The 15916-nt window shown below is 41.1% G+C and overlaps 1 protein-coding gene across 3 annotated transcripts in view; it reads left to right on the top strand.

The window, feature by feature from the left end:
* The window catches only part of LOC147075008 (uncharacterized), a 38553-nt gene that overhangs the window by 8072 nt on the left and 14565 nt on the right, over nt 1-15916 (top strand). For 2 of the 3 annotated variants that reach the window (XM_085943186.1, XM_085943185.1), the window contains one exon: nt 14130-14526. The gene's annotated coding sequence lies outside the window, so the exon portion shown is untranslated. Of the gene's footprint in view, nt 1-14129; nt 14527-15916 lie in introns of those variants that run through there. The other variant, XM_085943184.1, reaches the window with a different exon arrangement.

Consider the following 15916-nt stretch of genomic DNA (forward strand, 5'->3'; position numbering starts at 1 on the left):
GTGTTTGATGGTCTTTTTGGTTTTAAACTTGACTAAAATCCAGTCTTCAATATTTTTTTTCTTGAGGATCATTTACAACTTGAACTACAATTGCATCCTCTATTTCTAAAGGGTCATTAAAATTCTCTTCATCGGTGTCTGGCAACAAGTCAGATATATTTCCAGTATCAGATGATGCTGAAGTGAAGTATACGTCATCTTCAGAGCTTGACGTTGAATATATATAATATTTATTTATTTGAACATAATGCCCAACTTACTCCATAACTTCCTTCCTCGATAATCCAAAACCATTACGTGTAGATTTTCTGCCAAATTCCATTCTAGATCAAGGGATAAAGCAGTTGGTTTGCCCATCGTTTAGGATTTATGCCCATGTGTTCCATTGACATGGTCCATGAGTGTCATTCGTGGAATTTTAAATAGTTTGGATGCTTGATATCAACTCATTCTTTTTTATAACACTTCATCAACAGCATGATTCAATTGCTCTTTTGAGTAAGACGTGGCTCTGTTAGACTTTCTTTTGTAGGTTCGAGGCATTATCACGGCTTTTATATCTGTAACAAACCAGACATTGTTATTAGGTTTTTAAAACTGAGTTTTTATTGGTAAAAATAAATATATTTCATCTAAGTAGGTATACTCGTACGAACTAACCCCATATTTAAAAAAAATACGGGTATAGATCGTCATACATGTGACGAACTTATCTGCTGTTAACCAAGCTAGTGGGGTTAGTCCGTCAGCAGTCAAAAATAATTGAAGGCACATGTAAAAATAAAAAAATAAAAGCTAAAATAGAAAGCGGTATAGGCAAATTAGGTACACACCAAAAATTAGTTGATTTGGGACATTGGATTATCGAGATATTTTACGATTTGACGATCTAGCCCCATTTACAATATAAAAGCTGAATCACGACAAAACTTCTCTCCTCTGTCACGTAAGCTAGACTGAAGCTAACTTCATTGCAAATGTGGAGGACGTTGAGTATGAATGTTGGTAACACGGATACGAAGCGGCACTCACCCACATCGCTGCAATAAGAAAATAAAGACACTGGACGAACTAGACCCGTTGACGATCTTGCCCCGACTTACCTTACATACCATTTTAATTCACAAACATACAATATAAATCATTGGAAGCTTTGAAATAATAATTACAAGATAAAAAGAACTTTTTATATACCACGTTTTTAAATTTTCTGTTGAATCATATAAACTTGACAATTATATGTATTGATAAATACTTTTTTTGCACTTCATAGAAATACTGAATAAATATAGAATACTGTCATTTTGACATTTCATATTGATTTCCATAGTAACGCACATATATACCTATTAATAATTTAGTTGCTAGGACCCCATGTAACATATAGGAAACTGAAAGTTCTTCTAATGTTATTTAACAATGCAACGACTACATAGCTATCTGATACTTACATAAGGTAGGAAGGATTTGTCACATGAATGTAACATGAGCTTTACCTACATCAGACTTATACTTCTGAAGCCGCTCGTTCCGACCTCGCTCTCTCGTCCACCTAACTTTGCCACCTTCTGGTGTAGAACATGAGAATTTCTTATCAAAAGGAGTGGATCCGACCGCTATTTGGAGCAGCTAAACCCACGCCGGGAAGCAACTCCCTTGGCGTGGATTCCCAGACTCACCAGGAGTCTGGAGTTAGGCTTGCACGTTTCCTTCAACCTTTGAGGTGCCCCCGTCCAACAGGGTTGGACGCCAGCTAGCTTTTCTTTGGGAGGGAAACAGCTGCAAAAGACCATGTGTTTACTGGGACTCTAGGTTGATAAGTGAAAGAGGTTTCAAAGTATATCGCTGAAATGCGGTTACATTTAATGAGAGATTATTTCAGCGAAGGTTTACAAAAGATTATATATAAAAGAAGTGGGACGGAGGTTCTCACAGGAGCGTCTCCGTCACCAGCAAATGGCACTAACCTAGACACAATTTATAATTACATATTTACATGCATCGAGCCCTCCTCAACGTCCTTCCATTTCCAAGTCCAAGGGGTGTATTCCCGGGTGAAGATGACACTAGCACTTTACCCTTCGACACGGGTATGGAAATATGCCATCCATTGTTGAAGCGTGTGCTCCTAACACGACCGCGTTGCGCGGCACGAGCGCGTCCGCCCCGTAGAACGTTTCGAACCAGAAGAAGGAAGTTGCCTCCCACGCACTCGTGTTCTCCCCCCGCCGCTACGTCCCCCCCACCTTGTCTGCTCCGGCCGTTGATTATTTGCCGCCAGCATGAGTTTGGTGTTGCCAGTTAAGAAAGTATATTTATGGTTTCTTTAGGTGACAAGTTCATCGCGTTACATCACCCGCTTGGTCAGGAAGAAATTGAGTCATGGGTGTCAATTTCCTGCCAGGGGCGTTCTCCGCTTCTTGGTGATGAGAAGTTGGTGCAGTCAGGTGGGACGGTCGGGGCAGGTGACGAAACTGCTGACGGCGGAGCTGCTGACGGCGATCCAGCGCAGACCCTCTTGTGTGCGGGTGAAGTGCGCGCCAACGTCTCCTCGTCGCTCCTTGCTCCCTTCATCCATCCTTCTGGGGGGGTTACCTTGCATCACATAGAGGCCTTTTTAAGAAATATAGTTTTGCACAGTACAAATTCTACAAATTAAAGTATCTGTCAACAATATGACTATTGTTCGGTAATCAAATTACAGTTTTTGACGGAACTCATCCTTGATGAGGCCGTCGGCTACTTGGCTGATTACATTTCTTACAATCTTCTCCATTGAGAAGTTGTTTCCTAATTGACAGACAGTTGGACCTCTGTCTCCCCACGCGGGCCTTGCATGTAAGCATGTCGCAAGGGCAGGAATGATAGGTTTATCGGTGCTGTCTAGGCACGCTTACGACTATCTAGGGTGGTGGGGCTCTTCAGACCTCCTCCACTTCTATGGTATCCTGACCGATGCCAGACCTAGATGTAGCTTCAGTTTCCCATTCTAAAAGGAGTCTATCCTTCTTGAACTGGTACTTTTTGAGTTTGCCGCTGCTTCCTCCCACAGCTCAAAGCAAACCGATTGCTAATGCAACTTATTCTCAGCGCTTGAGAACCTACTTCTCAGCGCTCCTTCTTCCGCGTCTGAGGTATGCCATTTCGGGCTCCCTCATGTTGACGTCTAAATTGCTTCTGGAGTGACCAACGTACGATGTCGTGACGCGAGCTTCTCCAAGCTCATCTTGTTTACTATCTGAATCTGAAAATGGATGGTTTACTAGACCATCGGATGCTTATCGTGGCAACTAAGCGGTGACGATAAGTGTGGTATTCTGAAAGACATATGCACAAGTGATGCAGCTTGAAGGGGAACCGCGTGAAGCGGGCCCGGACCTCTCTCTGAAAATGAATTTATGATACAAGAAAATACCATTCATTGCCACGTTGGCTTATTGAACTACCATTAAAATAATAAATTTCTGTTTGGGCGCGCAGAAGTTTATATTTATCATGAATCTATAACCTACTAACTTTGTTCAGGGTTGACCGGCGGACGGGTCCATCCCGCCGAAGGCTCTGACTTCGAGACTACATTAATTTATACAATGACCACCGTCATCTGTATGTCATCGGGAGGTTCATACGCCGACGCTCAAACCCTTTGGTTTCGCAACTGCGGAGCTGCGCAGCACACATGGATCTCCCGAGGACGACCTTAATCATACTTATATCCTAGGCTGCTAACTACTCCTACTTCATTAGGGTAGACGTCCACCGAGCAACTCTGCCAGTTCCTCTTGTGCCTTCGTAGCAGTCGCTTCCCTGACGCTGCTTAAAAACTAACTTGCATACTTGATGCGGCAGGGTTGCGACGCACTAGAGCGATCTGATGCTGCAAGGAATTTACCCAGGGATCAGCCCGATGCACCACATCACCGCTCACCTCCAAACTTGCATTGCCTCTAATGTTAAATTTTGTGACGTGTTGAGTCACACATCTTGTTGACCGGTCTTTATGCCGAGTCGTTATTTCCGAAAATTATTAATTCTAAATGCTTCCAGCTTATGCGGAATAAGTAACCACAAGCGTTCATATGTATTGGACAATATGAATTACTAAGCTAGTAAGAGTTGGTTCTTGAGGTCCCCACTTGAGTTTGCTTGGTCGCGCACCCTAAAAATTTGATAGAACGGACTTTTCCAGTACCTTCCTATCAACAGTCATATCACAGCGCCAGGACACACTGCTTTTCCCAGCTGGATTGACCCTCTCCCAATTGCACGACTCACAACACAGAGTCCGGTGTGCAATTAGAGAATTGACCAAACAAACAGAGCAAGTGAGACTAGACCTCTCAGTTGTTTTTCTCACAGCTGCCAAGCTCTTATACTAAATGCTTTAATTAAGCTATATTTACAAGTTTACAACATCTTAGTGTCCTTCATAGCGATTTCATCTGTATCGTGAGATCGGGTGTACATCTCTGGTACAGATCTCGTTGCGTGTTCGCAACATCAAGGTTACATTGTTGGAAGAGACACACTCTTTCTACGGAGTTGTGTCGTAAATTCCATATGCATGACTTACATGCAAGCTCTACGTTTACAATAGTTGGGAAACATTACAAAGAGGTCAACTTAACTTTCATCTGGTATTCACAGCACAGGCTGTGACGCAGCACGTCTCAGACCAGCAGGAGTTCAAGCGTATTTCATGGCCGCAATGGTGCTCATTACTTGCTGTCTATCCCCTGTGGATCTCTACGTTACTGCTAGCACACGAAATCATCGTCCAGATGTAACATTATGTTGAATACAGCAATTCTGAAATTGATAACAAACTTTTGTATGCAAAACAAACAACATTTCTTACATTAGTTAGGCTTATCTTGTTACGTAGAAACGCAACTATAGTATTTCTTAACAATAATATGAGAATTCATTTTTTGTAAAAAATAGAATCTTATACATTTTCATCGTGCATACCGCACAATAATTTTCACATAGTGAGTACAGTTTTTCCATGGTATTCCCATCAGGTATGGATGTCTTTGAACAGACATATTTGTGCTCTTTCCATATTGAAAGAATTTACATTTTGCTTATAAATTACTAGCAAGTATGATCATTTTGTGATTCGAGTGTACTTGTTAAGACATAAATATGGATTTTAACCATAGTTTGTGTGGCACAGACCGCTACATTATTTTTGTAAGTACCATGACCAGGTGATGATGGTACGTTCGCAGTTGCATTTTAACTACATTGTTAAATGCTAAATTATAGTAAATTTAAATTATATTGTTAAATACTAAGGGGACGGCACATGTTACCCTATTTAATAATAACTAAATCCCGGTAAGGTAGATCCTTCATCGATACGATGCAGAACGCCATATTGCGGGTGTCTCTCAGTGAAACATAATGAATGCCGTGTACCTTGGAGGGGTACATAACTTTGTAAGTTGCAAGACAACCATTCGTGTCATTCATTTACTGATGTTCCAAGAGACGAGACAGCTTTGGTGCTATCATGTAAAACATGAAAGTTTGAACACTTATTTAACTATACTTATTATCGAAATGACAACACAGTACATAGAAGGCGCTTGATGTTACCATCCAGCTTGTGTCGAACGCAGAGGAAACTGTTGTTCGAATTCGGTACAGACATGTGTACTTAGTGCGAAGGATAGGTTATATGCTATCGCTGTACAATATGATCGTACGAGTACTTCGTTCACTATACTTATATTGAAGTGACAATAGAGTATGTAAACAAAGACCGCTAGATGTGTACATCTAGCATGTGTCAAACACAGAGGAATCTGTGGTATGACCATCACCCCTTTCGCCAAATGACGAAGAAGAGCATGAATGTCCTCCCTTGGAATTCGTGGGCACGGATATACATTGCTTGGAGCTTACAAGGCTACTTGAACAAATGCAATTTTCCAGGATTAGACGCAGAGCGACGTCCGTTGTCTGGGAATCATAGGTGATCCGAGGCAGTTGGGAGTGCAACCACAGAACTCTGCAAGGAACGGGGTGGTCAAACTAGACACATATGACATATCAGGGAAGAAGATAGACTGTAGAAAAGGGGTTCACATCCACCTACCATGTGAAGTGCCCGTGAAAATGCACAGACGGCTAACATGGAGACCTTATGTGTTATGACACGATAACGGTTCCGTTAGTATGTTACTTACAATGGTGCGATCAAAACGCACTTTACTTAATTTATGGATGTTTATGCCTATGGGACAACACACACAAAAACTTAAGTAAATAAACATGTAAGTAAAATTAATTCAGACTTTGAGACATCAAGAAGATTCTCTCAGTAGGTGGAATAATATCCTAGCAACATTTGATGTGCGCTTGGAAATATTATTAAGGACTACTTGCACTGAAACGACGTGCAAATTTGCATTTGTTAGTGGTTAGTAGTGATGTACCTAGTAACACTACTAGATTTTCATGCTTCCTGCATGTGAAATCTGTGTTACGCTAGAAATGAGGAATAGACAAGTCTTTTTGAAACAATGAAGACCAAATCGATGCTTGTTTATGTAAGGTCTCACCAGTTGTGCTGCTGGCTGTCTGCTTTTAGCACACTTGACTGGCTCGAGAAGACGAGTGGACAAAGTCAGCGACAAGTTAACGGGAATGTGTAATCATTAATTGCACATCCTGAACATTGTGTTTCGCGACGAGTGTAAACTTGAATGAGAAGTATTGGACTTGGGACTCGCATTGTCAATTACCATAAATGTTAAATCGATCCATGGTGAATTGACCCGAGTTACGTAAGTAAGAAGAAAGAGATTGAATTGCGCACTGTGACTTTGGTGATGTTCGCGCACACCGTAGGCAGGCACAAAGTGACGCAAGTCGAAACCACAAGTTGTATATATGCGACTGGTCCTCTGCAGCAAACAGAGAGCAGTAATACACCCCTTCAACACATTACGTCCCTTGGAATGTGATGGTGACCATGGAGCAAAAGATGAAAAATGAAAACTGCGTTTAGTGAGATTTCCGTTTTCATCGAAATCTCACACAATTCCGCACCCTCACTTGAGCGAAAATTTGCTCACCTATCGAATTCCTTCCAACACAAACAACCACTACTTTGATTCTCCCTGTGAACGCAATGGTCAATGTAGTTGGACCAAGGTTTCACTGTACTTAACTTAACGACAAAGTCTTATGTTGGAAGACTTATGTCAAATTATACTAGACTTATGTATATGACAAGGCACAATATGAAGTAATATATCTAACGATGATGTTGGACGAGACAATTATTAACTAATATTTGGCGATGTCCTTTATATGAAATCGACCTAACGGCTTACCATTCAGATCACCTAATTCATAAACCAACGGAGAGATCTTAGTTAAAACTATATTTTCCACGTACCGTTGCGCGAGCTTGGTACTGAAATAATTTGCCGCATCTGAGATTCTAAAGTTCTTACGCCAGACCCTCTGGCCTATGACAAGTTCAGCATCTTTCCTTCGGAGATTATACCTTTTAGCGTTCGATTGAAAATTTTCCAAAAGCTGAGCTTGGACGATTTCAAAGACGAACGGCAAGTTCTGTATGCGATCAGCATACTGCGCACAGTCTGCTGCCGCGGGGAGAACTGAGTCTTTGGCCTTGAGATAGTCTTTTGGAAGATGAAAACGACCATCCAAGATTATCTCTCGACCATGCATGAGGAAAAAGGGGGAGTACTTGGTTGCTAAGTTTACAGATGCGTTTATCGCAGTCTGCACGCTTTGAAGATATTGCGACCAGAGTCTCTGATCCTTTCCTACTAGGATTGCCAGTGAGGTACCCACTGTCTGGTTATATCTCTCAACTGTGTTGCTTTGCGGAGAGTACACCGCATTAAGGAACAATTTGGGGATAGAATACTTCTTAATGAACGCCTTGAATTCTTTAGATATGAATTGACGACCATTGTCCGTTAGAATACTGTTGGGTACTCCATGTTTAAGAAAGATCTCCTGTTCAATGAATTTTATGATAGGTGTTGCTGTAGCTTTTCTAAGTGGGTGTAACCACACATATTTAGAAAAGACGTCGACAACTGAGAGAATATGCATGTATCCCTCCTTCGATTTTGGTAGAGGCCCTATCAAGTCAATCGACAATGATTGCATCGGGCGGTCGACTTCCTTCGGATTCGACATAAGTCCCGCCGGTGCATTAGTTGTGTGTTTATATGGTTTGCATATAGCACAACCCTTAATGAATAACTTCACGTCTCTGTAAATCCCTGGCCAATAGAACAGTGAGGAAATGCGCTTGAAAGTTTTGAATGTGCCAAAATGCACAGAAGTGTTTCCACTATGAAACTCTGAGATCAGTTTTGTTCTATCCGCGCCCTTGACGCACTCTTTCCAATTAGAGTCATCAAGGGGCAGATCTCCTGCCTTGAACCTGAGTAATTTATCTCCCTCAAATTTGAATCTCGGGAATTTTTCTGGGTGAGACTTCACGTTATTGACTAAGTTCTCGAACCAAAGGTCCGGTGGGTCTGCAGTGTTGCTAGCACTAACAGATGAAATCACGACTGGATTTCTTGATAATACATCAGGGACGGTGTTAAGCCTTCCTGGACGATGTTTTATTGAGAAGTCATATTGTGAAAGTCTCGCTGCCCAGCGAGCGAGCCTACCCTGTGGGCTTTCAAGCGTCGTTAACCATTTTAAGCTGGCGTGATCAGTGATTACCGTAAACTTATTTCCCTCTAGGTATCTCCTAAAATGAAATATACTGTCTAAAATAGCTAGTAGTTCTAGTTCAGTGGTCGTGTAGTTGCGTTGAGGCTTTGTTAAGGTGCGAGAGTAAAATGCAATCGGGTGCTCGCCATCAGACAATTCCTGCGTGAGGACCGATCCTAGCCCTAGGTTAGAAGCATCACAATGTAAAGTGAACGGACTAGCGAAATCAGGACATGCCAAGACTGGGGCTGAGGTCAGTGCGAGTTTGAGTGCCTCAAACGACGCCTGAGCCTCATCTGACCAAGTGAACGCGGAAGCTCCCTTGCGCACACTTGTCAAGCCTGTCAAAGGACTCGCTACCTTGGCAAAGTTGTCTATAAACCTCCTGTAATATGAACACAGTCCTAAAAACGATTTCACGTCCCGAGAATTCTTGGGAACGGGAAAGTTCCTGACGCTGTCAAGTTTCACTGGATCACAGTGTAATCCCTCCTCATTTACTACATAACCTAGGTATTTTAGTTCTTTTCTGCAAAATTCTGATTTAGAGAAATTTATAGTCATGCCTGATTGTTTAAACTTTTCAAAAACGCGATCTAGTAACTTCATGTGGCTATCAAAGTCTTCAGATACCACTATCACGTCGTCAATATAACAGAAAACCTTGGCCTCGAATTCCGGGCCGAACAAACTGTCAGACAACCTCTGTAATTCCGCGCTCGAGTTTTTGGTGCCAAACGGCATCACAAGAAATTCGAACAAACCTCTGCGTGGAACCACAAAAGCCGTCTTCTCACAAGAGTCCTCCGTTAGAGGAATCTGCCAAAAGGCTTTCGACAAGTCTATTGATGAAATAAATCTTGCGTCTCTTAAATTATCTAATATCTGCGAAATATAAGGCAACGGATAACTGTCTGGGACTGTGATCGCGTTCAGTTTGCGCGAATCCAAACAAAATCTCCCGGTGCCATCTTTTTTTGGCACTATTAAGATCGGATTGCTCCACGCAGAACGTGATCTCCTGACTACTCCAAGCTTAAGCATATCGTCTAGCTCATTCTCTAAAGTAGCCTGTTTTGCAGGGGAAAGCGGATAATAGCGTTGTTTGATTGGGCCCCCATTGGTTACAATGCGGTGCTGAATCAAGTGGGTCCTCCCCAAGCCACAACGTTCGAAGGAAATCGACTCAAATTTTTCTTTAACCGAGGCTAGCTGACTGTGTTCTACTTCTGATAAGTTAATTGAATTTTTTGATGTGATAGAATTTATTTTAAACGAGTCATGATTACGATTCTTGTTAAGATAGACTATTTCTGGTGCTATGTTGAACAACTTCCAAAAGTCGATGCCCAGAATGACATCGGGTTGGAGGTTAGGTATTACGGTAAAGTATACAGTTTTCGTTTCGTGGCCTACTTTAACTGGTATTTTTAAAGCGCCGAATGCGGGCTGGACTGTACCATCCACTGATTCAATCGAAATTCTGGACTTGTATAACTTAAATCCTTTCTCGAGCAAGGTGGCGGCAGCATCCTTACTCAAGCAGGAAAGAGAGGCACCGGAATCTAGAAGACCCCGTGCCCCAATACCTCCTAACCAAAACTTCAAAAAAGGTCTCTCATCCACATACTCTTTTTTGCAAATAGGAGCGACTAACTTATCGTTCCTAAAAAAATATTTTGTATAGTTAACAACATCTATCCACTCTCTTTTACGTACTTGTTTGGACGGTCTGAGAGAATGGATGGCTACTCGTTTTTTGACGAGCCGCTGTGCTTGCTGGAAGTGCATGCGTGCTGGCTCTTGATAGACTGTTTGTCATCACTACCAATTCTCACTGACTTCGGTGAATGCGTGTCACTGCAACACGTGGCATGCTCGTTGCAACTGGAATTGTTGCGCGATTTGCTGAGCGGTTTACAGTGACGTGCGTTATGCTTATGTTTCTGAAACCGGTCAGAACTAATTCTGATATTATCATTAACCGAAGTCGAAGGATTAGCGTGTATTGCCGTAACTTCGCGTTCTGAAGGGTTGGTCGAAATGAAAGAGATTGGAGCCAACTTTGATCTCTCAATGTCGCTACAAACTTTTACTAACTCAGTGAACGTCTTGGGCTTTTGCAGGCTGACACCTGTGCGAATGCGTTCTACCATTCTGCTCGTAATTATTTCCATTAAATCACTAATAGAGTATGCAGGTCTCAATCTACCCGCTAGCAATCTCATATCAAGTATGAAATCGCAGGCTGGTTCCTGCTCTTTTTGCCTTTTAATTAACATACTCTCAACCAAAGCGGCGCCGACCGTCGGCCCTTCGAATTGTAAATACAAAGCTGATTTTAACTCCTGCCATGTATTTACTTCGCTTTCCACCAAGCGGAACCAACCCAAAGCTCTGCCCTGTAATATCTCTGAAAAGTACACCATCATTGTAGTGAATGATAGCCCACGATTTCTCATAATGTCCTCGACTCTTATGACAAAGTCGTGAACTGGTGTAGAACCGTCATATTTAATGTGCATTGAATTTAGCACTTTGTAATTAATAGCAGGTTTTATTTCTACTATTTGAGAAAATGACGAGAGTGATTCGAAATCCTCAGCTTTTTCCTCAAGCGGTCCGGGACATAGCTTACTATTCCATATCTCCGCCTGCTCCTGCATTTGCGAGAGCTTTTTACTGGGTTGAATACCCCTGGCTTCTAGCGCTGACCTCAGGGTGTTCGCCTTGCAGCTTTCCCTGATGCCAATTGCAACGTTGTTAACGTTCGACCAAACCATCTTGAGAAGGCGAAATACGACTAAACGAGTAATTTTATACTAAATGAAAGATGACGCGGATGTCTACATCCATACCATAAATTAATTGCTAGCTGTGTACTAGCTATCACATATCATTTTACGGAATATGAGTATTATTTGTTGCTATACTAAAACGTAAATGCACCAAGCCGCAACGAAAAACCACCGACCTAGGTATACACTGATCGAAACTGAGTGAAAAAAACTGGCACAAAATTTACAGAGAAATACGACAATGAATATCCTAAAATAATCTCACTTTAAAATTATTTTAATTATACTAAGACGTAAGTACAATTGGATCACTATATTCTTAACGGAATGTTCCGGAATGATTTTGCATTATAACAAAACACGGTACGGCACTGTGAAGTTTTGTGAAAAAGAAAAAAAACTTGCACACAACTTACAGAGAAATACAATAATAATTATCCTGAAATAATTTCATTGTAAAATTATTCTAATCCTACCTATGACTAAACATAGCATGACGTAACTACAATGACATCACACAATTCTTAACCGAATATTCTGGAATGACCCGCACTACAAATATTAAAACACTCGAAATTAATTACGGCACGGCGCAAAGGAAAAAATCCTACGCGAGTCGGTGTGACTTCTGCCCTTTTTTGGCAAGAGGTGAGCGCTCGTGAATTTTGTAACAAAAAGTTGTTACGAAATTTCGATTTCCACTGAAATTGTTTTTTGGATCGAACCAAAATAAATTCTACCATTTATTTGAGGACGCACAAGATATGCTATGTGACCAAATGGAAACAATAGTCTGACTATCTTGTAGGTTTTCATTCAAGCTAATCTTTTTATAGACGAGAATTCATTTAAGTAATTGCAGGAAGACTTAGCTTTGATTGAGAACGTCGAACATCGTCGTGAACTGGAAGGCCACGTGACTTCTACGTCTTATCCAACATCCTTCAGAAGCGACTTCACGTTCCTCCAACGTGAAAAATCCTAGAGTGCCTCCTGGGTGTATGGCAGGGAATGAAAATAAAAACGTCCTCTCCGTCGTCTTTCACCATTAGTCTCAAGTTTCCTGACTTGATTATGATGATTGATATCCACGAACATGTGCTTTTCAATAAATTCTATAACAGTATATTGGAAGGCACAACATGTTAATTATACAAAAGCGCGTTAAATGATTAACGCAAAAGTTATAAGTGTGCATGGATTGCACAGATAAACGTGGATGTGAGGCGGATGTTGGATTCTAACCAACCATCCATGCGGGTAGAAAGCGGATATGCTCCCTCAAAAACTTCACACTCGTTCACAAAATCACGTGTCGTCACTTATTTGATCGTGTCAAATAAATAAAAATTAATTTCCACAATGCAGAAACATTTTCAAAACCACACTAATGTTACTATTATCAATACTGAAACTGAGTAAAGTTAACTAAGTTACTATGGCAGAGCGCAAGTAATGTGCGTCCTGCTATTGTGAATGTTCAACCAGAAGTCCCCGCATCTTTTTCAAGAATGCGCGCAGTCGCTCACTTCTGGTATACCCAACCACAAATGTTCCGTAATTATAGAACATTCCAGAATCGCTCGGCTAACTAGACAAAATGCACTACGGAAGAAATACATACAAATATAACATATAATATGATTGAATGCTGGTGACAAAAACTCTCGCAAGGCACAGGAAACATGAAACCAACTTCACCGTCCAAATCGCGTTGGAGGCGCTAATGTAACATATATGACTAATTTGTTATCAAAAGAAATAAAGTATGAGGCGGATTCAATTTGGAACAGCTTAAACTCACGCCGGGAAGCAACTCCCTTGGCGTGGATTCCCAGACTCACCAGGAGTCTGGAGTTAGGCTTGCACGTTTCCTTCAACCTTTGAGGTACCCCCGTCCAACAGGGTTGAAAAAGATTATATTTAAAAGAAGTGGGACGGAGGTTCTCACAGGAGCGTCTCCGTCACCAGCAAATGGCACTAACCTAGACACAATTTATAATTACATATTTACATGCATCGAGCCCTCCTCAACGTCCTTCCATTTCCAAGTCCAAGGGGTGTATTCCCGGGTGAAGATGACACTAGCACTTTACCCTTCGACACGGGTATGGAAATATGCCATCCATTGTTGAAGCGTGTGCTCCTAACACGACCGCGTTGCGCGGCACGAGCGCGTCCGCCCCGTAGAACGTTTCGAACCAGAAGAAGGAAGTTGCCTCCCACGCACTCGTGTTCTCCCCCCGCCGCTACGTCCCCCCCACCTTGTCTGCTCCGGCCGTTGATTATTTGCCGCCAGCATGAGTTTGGTGTTGCCAGTTAAGAAAGTATATTTATGGTTTCTTTAGGTGACAAGTTCATCGCGTTACACCCATTAGCAACCAACAATAATCACTTTCCATACAAAACAGAATTAACTGAAAATGAATTCAATTCTGCTTAAAAATGGCTAAAAGTATTAAAAGAATGCATTCATTCATTCATATCAATTCATTTGTTGTAAATTTAGTTTACACACAAAATTAAGTCATACTTTCCCATTTGATTTTATTATTGTAGCTAAATTCAAATTTCAAAATAAGTTTTTTTTTTATTTTCTTTCAGTTGTATCTGCATCGTGGCACTAGCCGCGATGTGCAATGGTCACGGAGTTGCAGTCTCACACAGTAATATTGTACGAGGAGACGTTGGCCACCATTCGCTGGGACTCGCTGGCAATCATTTAAGATACGGCGGCTTAAGCTACGGTTACGGCAACTTGGGATATAGCAGCCTCGCTCACAATAACATCGGATACAGTAGATTGTGGTACAACAGCCTAGGTTACAATGAACTGGGGTATAACGGCTTAGACTACAGTGGGCTGGGACACAGCAGCTTAGGCTTTAGTGGACTTGGGTACAACGGATTAAATTAGAATGGACTGGGTCACAACAGCTTGACTCTTAATGGATTGGGATATGGAGGTGTACGACATGGATTATATGGAGGGGATCACTATGTGAGTATTATAGAAATGACACAATAATAGTTTGGCTCTTAATAGATTGGGATATGGAGGCGTTGGACATGGTGATACCGCCTAAACCATGGCATCCTCAGAAGATCCAAGGTCATAAGGCCTGAATCATCATTGGGCGGATTCATGCAAACATGAGCAGATCGACTACGACACAGAAATTTCTAGCCCGTAAGCTTAGATGTAAGAAAATTTTATAGTCACCCTTTAGAAACTTAGCCAACAAAGTCTTAACTAAATAAGTATTATTTCATAAATACGTAGGTATTGTTACACCCCCGAATGGTCCCCATTTGGGGACGTCCCTGTGTATCTGGAGAGGCCCGAGTCGGTATCAAATCCAACAAATAGTAAGGGTTGATCACGAAAATAAATAATAATAAAGCCGGCAATGCTGTAAATCACGACCGTTGAAAAATATTTGCAACGTCGCCGTTTTTCGACAACGCTTCTCGTTGAAAGTGAAACACAAGACGGCGGGTAATACGCACCAGACGGCCAGAAAGTAAACACTGTTAACTCGCGCCCAATATAAAAGAAATTGTAACTGTGAAAAAAGTAACCATTAGAATATATTAACGTAAATATATCTCGTCGTTTCCATCACAATTCCGGTGTGTTATTTGTCCACCTCCAAGTCCTGAATCCAGACGAAAATCCATGCAAAAAAACAAAGTGACAACGTGCTTTTCACTTTCGAAAATGGAGGGAATTGACAGTATTAAGAATAATTATTTTCTCAGCATTAATAATTTTGTCAGAAGCCTAGCCATTAAATTCGTCCCTAGCATAAAAAAACATTGACCTAGCTTTATTAAAAAAGAACATCCGTAAAAGCACTTACCTAAGTACCTACTTATATTAAAGTCATGGATAATACTAATTAAATACCTATAAATTCATTTATTCCAAGCCATTCAATGTCAAATGTATTTAGTTTAAAATTATGTAATATTAAGGTTTTATTTATAAGAATGTGTCTGTGTTCATTTTGTAGGTCAGATATTTCAAAATATGTACCTATCAAGCAAAGAAATGCAGTAATAAAAATCCCAACAAATCAGTGACGTCCCTAGACAAAATGCCGCCCCTCGGCAGCACCAAAATGCCGCCCGATTTCTTTTTACACAGTATTTCATCCTTTCATGATTCCAATGTTGTATGTATACATTACTAACAAAATATTACACTTACCACTAAAACACACATAGGTAATTAAATTTAGATATAAAAAGCAAATTCACCAGAGTCTGAGGTTCTATTTGGTTAATATTTCCGACACATTTAGTTTGTACCATTTAGCAATACACAGATTTATTATTTTCACATCATTTTTACTATGCTATTATTGTACAACGTGACGTAATGAAAA

Source organism: Rhyacophila brunnea, unplaced genomic scaffold, assembly GCF_057557595.1.
Source record: "Rhyacophila brunnea isolate RB1 unplaced genomic scaffold, BYU_Rbru_1.0 scaffold_15, whole genome shotgun sequence".
Lineage (NCBI taxonomy): Eukaryota > Metazoa > Arthropoda > Insecta > Trichoptera > Rhyacophilidae > Rhyacophila > Rhyacophila brunnea.